The following is a 9,106-nucleotide window of genomic DNA, read 5'->3' on the forward strand; positions in this document are numbered from 1 at the left end:
AGGTATCAAACAAACAAAAAAAATATGACAAAAAATTATAAAATCTTATAATCAAGAGATCTACAGACTTAAGCGTTAAAAGTAAAATAACATAAATATACAGTCCGCTTATTTTCTACACGTATTCTTTTTTTATTGTTATGATTTATTGACCTATCTAGGGTTCCAATTACTTCACGTCAAATATTCCACTTTGAAATGTTTTGGGGGAAAATGTTGCGTAGTTTGTGTGTTTGCCATATAAATAAGGGTTTTGACATAAAGACCATAAACTTAAAAAACAACATTTAAAAAAATGTTATAACGACATACAGACCTGAAGTTGATCTCGAGATTCAAGCGTTAAATGAAAAAAATTATTTTTTTGTGAGTGTGAATGTGGTCTGTCTATCTGTGTTGGCCCTGGGATGAGGTGGCGACTTGTCCAGGGTGTACGCCGCCTTCCGCCCGATTGTAGCTGAGATAGGCACCAGCGCCCCCCGCGACCCTAAAAGGGAATAAGCGGTAGAAAATGGATGGATGGATGGATTTATGACTTATTTCTAACATTTTTATGACTGAGACCCTTCTGGAGACCGAGGACCAAACTTATAGTGAATTATAGTGAATTATATTTATATAGCGCTTTTTCTCAAGTGACTCAAAGCGCTTTACATAGTGACACCCAATATCTAAGTTACATTTAAACCAGTGTGGGTGGCACTGGGAGCAGGTGGGTAAAGTGTCTTGCCCAAGGACACAACGGCAGTAACTAGGATGGCACAAGCGGGAATCGAACCTGCAACTCTCAAGTTGCTGGCACGGCCACTCTACCAACCGAGCTATGCCGCCCTTGAGGAAAGCCCATCCATCCATCCATTTTCTACCGCTTATTCCCTTTCGGGGTCACGGGGGGCGCTGGCGCCTATCTCAGCAACAATCTGGCGGAAGGCCGGGTACACCCTGGACAAGTCGCCACCTCATCACAGGGCCAACACAGATAGACAGACAACATTCACACTCACATTCACACATTAGGGCCAATTTAGTGTTGCCAATCAACCTATCCCCAGGTGCATGTCTTTGGAAGTGGGAGGAAGCCGGAGTACCCGGAGGGAACCCACGCAGTCATGGGGAGAACATGCAAACTCCACACAGAAAGATCCAAAGCCTGGATTTGAACCCAGGACTGCAGGAACTTCTTATTGTGAGGCAGACGCACTAACCCCTCCGCCACCGTGAAGCTTGAGGAAAGCCATAAAAGGTAAAAACACAACTATTGTATTGCTTTTAAAAAAAGAAAAATATCAAAATGGCCCCCGCACACTTTGATTTTTCAGTCTGCGGCCCTCAGTGGAAAAAGTTTGGACACCCCTGCCTTATGCACATCCCATGCCTGACAAGTAAGAAAGCCTCATCTTTAAAAAGGTACGAATAGAAAGTAAAACATGTAGGCCTCGCAGTTCTTTAAGCGGCACAAATTAATCTTCCAGCGAGTCGTATGTGAGATGCTCATGTTTTATTCACCAACGCTTCCACTGTATCCTCTCGCGCTCTCCGAGGATCCACTTAGATAAATTTGACTGTATTTCAAATGCATTGACACACTTAGCCGTTCATTAAAGACCCGGCTGCGCGGCGAGGCCCTCCGCTACCCGTTTATCTTTGTCGGCGTAAATGCTGCCAAGTTTAGACTCGCCAAACTAACTTTATCTTGAGGAAACACTTTCCAACCCCCATCCCAGCAACGTCCACAGAGATAGGTCGACATCCAGGGGATATACCCTTGCTGTTTTTATTAAATATAACAATAGCAGAATAGCTATTGAGTAAGATGTAAAATTTCAAAAAACAAAGCGGTGCTGTTATTCAATCCCATAAAAAAGTGACAGCTAGATTTAAAAAAACAAAACACCAACTGTAACTTTAGGGCGGGGGTCAACTACATCTTTTAACTCCGCCCTAGTGGCTGCCTGGACCTCTTTCAAAGATGTGTGAAAATGGAAAAAGATGGAGAAAAATAAAATGTTTTAATATATTGTCGGAGAACAAACATGACACAAACCTTCCTAATTGTTACAAGTCCCACTGTTTATGTTAAACATGCTTCACAGATGAGTATTTGGCAAGCGCCGTTTTGTCCTACTAATTCAAGCGGTCTTTGAACTCATCGTCGTTTGTTTGCATGTACAACTTTCTCCGATGCTGTCCACCAAATGTTTTATGCTGTGCGCGAATGCACTAAGAAGAGCTTTGTTGATTTTATTGAGTTGCCGGAGTGCTAATCAAGCATATTTGGTCAATCCGTGACTGCAAGCTAATCGATGCTAACATGCTATTTAGGCTAGGTGTATGTACATATTGCATCATCATGCCTCGTTTGTAGGTATAGTTGAGCTCATTTAATTTCCTTTACTTATGTTCAGATTCTGGGCTTCACGGTGGCAGAGGGGTTAGTGCGTCTGTCTCACAATACGAAGGTCCTGCAGTCCTGGGTTCAAATCCAGGCTCGGGATCTTTCTGTGTGGAGTTTGCATGTCCTCCCCGTGAATGCGTGGGTTCCCTCCGGGTACTCCGGCTCCCTCCCACTTCCAAAGACATGCACCTGGGGATAGGTTGATTGGCAACACTAAATTGGCCCTAGTGTGTGAATGTGAGTGTGAATGTTGTCTATCTGTGTTGGCCCTGCGATGAGGTGACGACTTGTCCAGGGTGTATCCCCGCCTTCCGCCCGATTGTAGCTGAGATAGGCGCCAGCGCCCCCCGCGACCTCAAAAGGGAATAAGCGGTAGAAAATGGATGGGGATGGATGTTCAGATTCCAGAAAACACAGAGTGAGATGTTCTACCTCTTGTGCAAAGCACAAATGCATAAAATGACTTAACCCATTAAAATGACTAGTAAAACATTTAAAAACACAACAACTAACTTCTAAAACATTAAAAACGACTCCAAAACACATAAAATGACTCCGAAGAGACGCACAGTGACATCTAAAACGTAAAATACTCCTAAAAGACATAATAAGACTCCTAAAACACATAGTAAGAGTCCTAAAACACATTAAGACTCCTAAAATACTCATACGCAAATACGGTGTTAGCTTTCACTGTTATGCTGATGACACCCAACTCTACATGCCCCTAAAGCTGACCAACACGCCGGATTGTAGTCAGCTGGAGGCGTGTCTTAATGAAATTAAACAATGGATGTCCGCTAACTTTTTGCAACTCAACGCCAAAAAAACGGAAATGCTGATTATCGGTCCTGCTAGACACCGAACTCTATTTAATAATACAACTCTAACATTTGACAACCAAACAATTAAACAAGGCGACACGGTAAAAAATCTGGGTATTATCTTCGACCTAACTCTCTCCTTTGAGGCACACATTAAAAGAGTTACTAAAACGGCCTTCTTTCATCTCTGTAATATCGCTAAAATTCGCTCCATTTTGTCCACTAAAGACCCTGAGATCATTATCCATGCGTTTGTTATGTCTCGCCTCGACTACTGTAACGTATTATTTTCGGGTCTCCCCATGTCTAGCATTAAAAGATTACAGTTGGTACAAAATGCGGCTGCTAGACTTTTGACAAGAACAAGAAAGTTTGATCACATTACGCCTGTACTGGCTCACCTGCACTGGCTTCCTGTGCACTTAAGATGTGACTTTAAGGTTTTACTACTTACGTATAAATTACTACACGGTCTAGCTCCATCCTATCTTGCCGATTGTATTGTACCATATGTCCCGGCAAGAAATCTGCGTTCAAAGGACTCCGGCTTATTAGTGATTCCCAAAGCCCAAAAAAAGTCTGCGGGCTATAGAGCGTTTTCCGTTCGGGCTCCAGTACTCTGGAATGCCCTCCCGGTAACAGTTCGAGATGCCACGTCAGTAGGAGCATTTAAGTCTCACCTTAAAACTCATTTGTATACTCTAGCCTTTAAATAGACTCCCTTTTTAGACCAGTTGATCTGCCGTTTCTTTTCTTTCTCTTCTATGTCCCACTCTCCCTTGTGGAGGGGGTCCGGTCCGATCCGGTGGCCATGTACTGCTCGCCTGTGTATCGGCTGGGGACATCTCTGCGCTGCTGATCCGCCTCCGCTTGGGATGGTTTCCTGCTGGCTCCGCTGTGAACGGGACTCTCGCTGCTGTGTTGGATCCGCTTTGGACTGGACTCTCGCGACTGTGTTGGATCCATTATTGATTGAACTTTTACAGTATCATGTTAGACCCGCTCGACATCCATTGCTTTCCTCCTCTCTAAGGTTCTCATAGTCATCATTGTCACCGACGTCCCACTGGGTGTGAATTCTCCCTGCCCACTGGGTGTGAGTTTTCCTTGCCCTTATGTGGGCCTACCGAGGATGTCGTAGTGGTTTGTGCAGCCCTTTGAGACACTCGTGATTTAGGGCTATATAAGTAAACATTGATTGATTGATTGATAAAACACGTTAAAAACTCATAAAACACGTAAAAATACTCCTAAAAAACATGTAAAAAGACTCCTAAAACAAATTAAAACAGAATGAGGTGTTTGCATCCTTTGTGAGCACATACACTTGGTGGCCTTGTAAGTGAACAGTGAACGTGAATGGAAGACCTGAAGGATAAAATAATTTACGGGTGCGCATCATCAGTAGTGTTCCTCTGGGTCACTGGGTGTTTCGGCCTTTAATACTATACACCCTCTCCAGAGGCGGCCAGCTACAGGATGATCAGACCTGAGCTTGCGACCCAAGTCCAATTAGCCATGAGAGTCACCTTGTTCGCAGACATATCAGGGGACTATGCAGGCTAGCTGTATGTACATATTGCATCATCATGCCTCGTTTGTAGGTATAGTTGAGCTCATTTAAATTTCCTTTACTTATGTTCACTGTGTATTTAATTTATATTTACATGTCTCATGACACATTATCTGTATGTAATATTAGCTGCATTTCTCATAGTTGTTTGTGTCCCATGTTGTTCCAGACCACAGCAAACATTATCAATCAATGTTTATTTATATAGCCCCAAATCACAAATGTCTCAAAGGACTGCAAAAATCATTACGACTACAACATCCTTGGAAGAACCCACAAAAGGGCAAGGAAAACTCACACCCAGTGGGCAGGGAGAATTCACATCCAGTGGGACGCCAGTGACTATGAGAAACCTTGGAGAGGACCTCAGATGTGGGCAACCCCCCCTCTCTAGGGGACCGAAAGCAATGGATGTCGAGCGGGTCTAACATGATGCTGTGAAAGTTCAATCCATAGTGGCTCCAACACAGCCGCGAGAGTTCAGTTCAAAGCGGATCCAAGACAGCAGCGAGAGTCCCGTCCACAGGAGACCATCTCAAGCGGAGGCGGATCAGCAGCGTAGAGATGTCCCCAACCGATACACAGGCGAGCGGTCCATCCTGGGTCTCGACTCTGGACAGCCAGTACTTCATCCATGGTCATCGGACCGGACACCCTCCACAAGGGAGGGGGGGACATAGGAGAAAGAAAAGAAGCGGCAGATCAACTGGTCTAAAAAGGAGGTTTATTTAAAGGCTAGAGTATACAGATGAGTTTTAAGGTGAGACTTAAATGCTTCTACTGAGGTAGCATCTCGAACTGTTACCGGGAGGGCATTCCAGAGTACTGGAGCCCGAACGGAAAACGCTCTATAGCCCGCAGACTTTTTTTGGGCTCTAGGAATCACTAATAAGCCGGAGTCTTTTGAACGCAGATTTCTTGCCGGGACATATGGTACAATACAATCGGCAAGATAGGCTGGATTACCCATTACCCAGCTTGCAAAGATTGTAATAAATCCATTAGAAGAAGACAGCCTGTCACTTCCTTTAACTCGGACACACACATCTATATACCTTTGGGCATTGTGAGCCAGTCATTTCCAGAACTTATCTCATCCTATGAGAAGCCAATGTTGCAAAAATGTGTAAAATAAAAATTTAAATACAACTTTTCTGTCAACAAAGATTCATGTCAGCCTTCGATAGTAGGCTAATATAGCTAATATAGACACATGTGTTGCCTTCATTATAACACTTACAGTCGTGGACTTGTAAAGAACATAATGCCATGGCTGTCTTGAGTTTGTAATACTTTGTACAACTCTTATATTTTTGTGATAGAGTGATTGGAGCACATACTTGTTGGTCACAAAAAACATTCATGAAGTTTGATTCTTTTATGAAATTATTATGTGTCTACTGAAAATGTGAGCAAATCTGCTGGGTCAAAAGTATACATACAGCAATGTTAATATTTGCTTACATGTCCCTTGGCAAAATTCACTGCAATAAGGCGCTTTTGGTAGCCATCCACAAGCATCTGGTTGAATTTTTGACCACTCCTCTTGACAAAATTGGTGCAGTTCAGCTAAATGTGTTGATTTGGCAGCAAAACATATTGCAGGGTGTTGTGGCCAAACAGCTACATTTTTGTTTCATTTGAAATCACATGGACAAAGATAAGACCTTCTGGGGGAAAAGTTCTCTGGTCAGATGAAACAAAAATGTAGCTGTTTGGCCACAACACCCTGCAATATGTTTGGAGAAGAAAAGGTAAGGTATTTAATCCCAGGAACACCATTACTACCGTCAAGCATGGTGGTGGTAGTAGTATTAAGCTCTGGGCCTGTTTTGCTGCCAATGGTACTGGTGCTTTACAGAGAGTAAATGGGACAATGAAAAAGGAGGATTACCTCCATTTTCTTTAGGACAACCTAAAATCATCAGGCCGGAAGTTGGGTCTTAGGTGCAGTTGGTGTTCCAACAGGACAATGACCTCAAACCCAGATCAAAAGTGGTAACGAAATGGCTAAATCAGGCTAAAGTTAAAGTTTCAGAATGACCTTCCCAAAGTCCTGACTTAAACGTGTGGACAATGCTGAAGAAATAAGTCCAAATTTAGCTGAACTACACTAATTTCCTCAAGTGGAGTGGTCAAAAATTCAACCAGAAGCTTGTAGATGGCTACCAAAAGCGCCGTATTGCAGTGAAACTTGCCAAGGGACAAGTAACCAAATATTAAAGGGGAACATTATCACCAGACCTATGTAAGCGTCAATATATACCTTGATGTTGCAGAAAAAAGACCATATGTTTTTTTTAACCGATTTCCGAACTCTAAATGGGTGAATTTGGCGAAACGCCTTTCAATTGTTCGCTGTCGGAGCGATGATCTTTCACCCGTGACGTTACAAAGGGAAGCAATCCACCATTTTCTCAAACAGATTACACACACAAGTCAAATCTGCTCTGTTATTTTCCCTTTTTTCGACTGTTTTCTGTACCTTGGAGACATCATGCCTCGTCGGTGTGTTGTCGGAGGGTCTAACAACACGAACGGGGACGGATTCAAGTTGTCTTACGTGGAGTGTGCATCGATTAGCACGGCATGCTAATCGATGCCAACATGGCAGAAATGGCACTGCATCATTTTGCCTCATTTGTAGCTATATTTGCATCCAGCCTTTCCCTCCACCCACATTTAATGCCAAACAAACACATACTAATCGACGGATTCAAGTACACCAGTGGTCAAAAGATGCGAAAGTCCCTCGTTTGTTCTGCACATTTTACAGACTGTGGCGATGCTACGACAGATGGCACAGAGATGTGTGGATATCCTGCGACACTCAAAGCAGCTGCATTTCCAACGATAAAGTCAACAAAGTTACAAAATTGAGTTTTGTTGTTGTTATTGACTTATGTGCTAATCAGACATATTTGGTCACATACTAATCGACGGATTCAAGTACACCAGTGGTCAAAAGATGCGAAAGTCCCTCGTTTGTTCTGCACATTTTACAGACTATGGCGATGCTACGACAGATGGCACAGAGATGTGTGGATATCCCGCGACACTCAAAGCAGATGCATTTCCAACGATAAAGTCAACGAAATCACAAAATTGAGTTTTGTTGATGTTATTGACTTATGCGCTAATCAGACATATTTGGTCACGGCATGACTGCCAGCTAATCCATGCTAACATGCTATTTAGGCTAGCTGTATGTACATTTTGCATCATTATGCCTCATTTGTAGCTATATTTGCATCCAGCCTTTCCCTCCACCCACATTTAATGCCAAACAAACACTTACCAATCAACGGATTTAAGTTGCTCCAGTGGTCAAAAGATGCAATCGTTGGGTGTATTTTCGGTCCAATATGGCTCTTTTAACATTTTGGGTTGCAGACCCCTGCTTTAGGGTATTTTGCCACATCGACACTGAAGTTACGATCTTTAGGGCAGTGGTCCCCAACCTTTTTGTAGCTTCGGACCGCTCGACGCATGAAAATTTGTCCCACGGACCGGTGCTTACGGAATGTATCCCTGTAGACTGTATTGATCTATATTGTTATATAATGTATACATTGTGTTTTTTATGTTGATTTAATAATTTAAAAAAATTTAATAAAATAAATAAATACATTTCATGTGCGGCCCGGTACCAGTCCACGGCCCAGTGGTTAGGGACCACTGCTTTAGGGGACCAACAAACAGCTGTGTGTAACATCTAAGCGGGACGGATAGGAAAAACTACAACTGGCATCGCGTGAAATGTTGCCGACCATTTAAATTATGAAGATGCAAACATCAGTGATATTTGTATAAAAGCATTTCTTACATCTTACAGTGAAGTGAAGTGAATTATATTTATATAGTGCTTTTTCTCTAGTGACTCAAAGCGCTTTACATAGTGAAACCCAATATCTAAGTTACATTCAAACCAGTGTGGGTGGCACTGGGAGCAGGTGGGTAAAGTGGCTTGCCCAAGGACACAACGGCAGTGACTAGGTTGGCAGAAGCGGGAATCGAACCTGCAACCCTCAAGTTGCTGGCACGGCCACTCTACCAACCGAGCTAAACCGCCCTACAGATGTTTGTTTAGGAGCCATCGAAATAAAGGAGTTGCAAAAACACTGCTCGAGACTTAAAAGGGGATTTAAATAAAATAAAAAAATGTTAGCATTGCCTGAGGAGTGGTCTGGATTTTTTTGGGGGGGTGGGTGTGTGTGTGAGTGTGTGAGTGTGTGTGTGTGTGTGTGAGAGAGAGAGAGAGATGGGGGAGTGGTAGAAAAATGAGCAGAGCCAAGCAAAAAAAAAAAAAAAAAG

The 9,106-nt window shown here is 43.0% G+C and overlaps 1 long non-coding RNA gene across 1 annotated transcript in view; it reads right to left on the reverse strand.

Annotated features, from left to right (window-relative positions):
- The window catches only part of LOC133541394 (uncharacterized), an 89,441-nt gene that overhangs the window by 67,669 nt on the left and 12,666 nt on the right, over nucleotides 1–9,106 (reverse strand). The window lies entirely within an intron of this gene.

Source organism: Nerophis ophidion, linkage group LG23, assembly GCF_033978795.1.
Source record: "Nerophis ophidion isolate RoL-2023_Sa linkage group LG23, RoL_Noph_v1.0, whole genome shotgun sequence".
Lineage (NCBI taxonomy): Eukaryota > Metazoa > Chordata > Actinopteri > Syngnathiformes > Syngnathidae > Nerophis > Nerophis ophidion.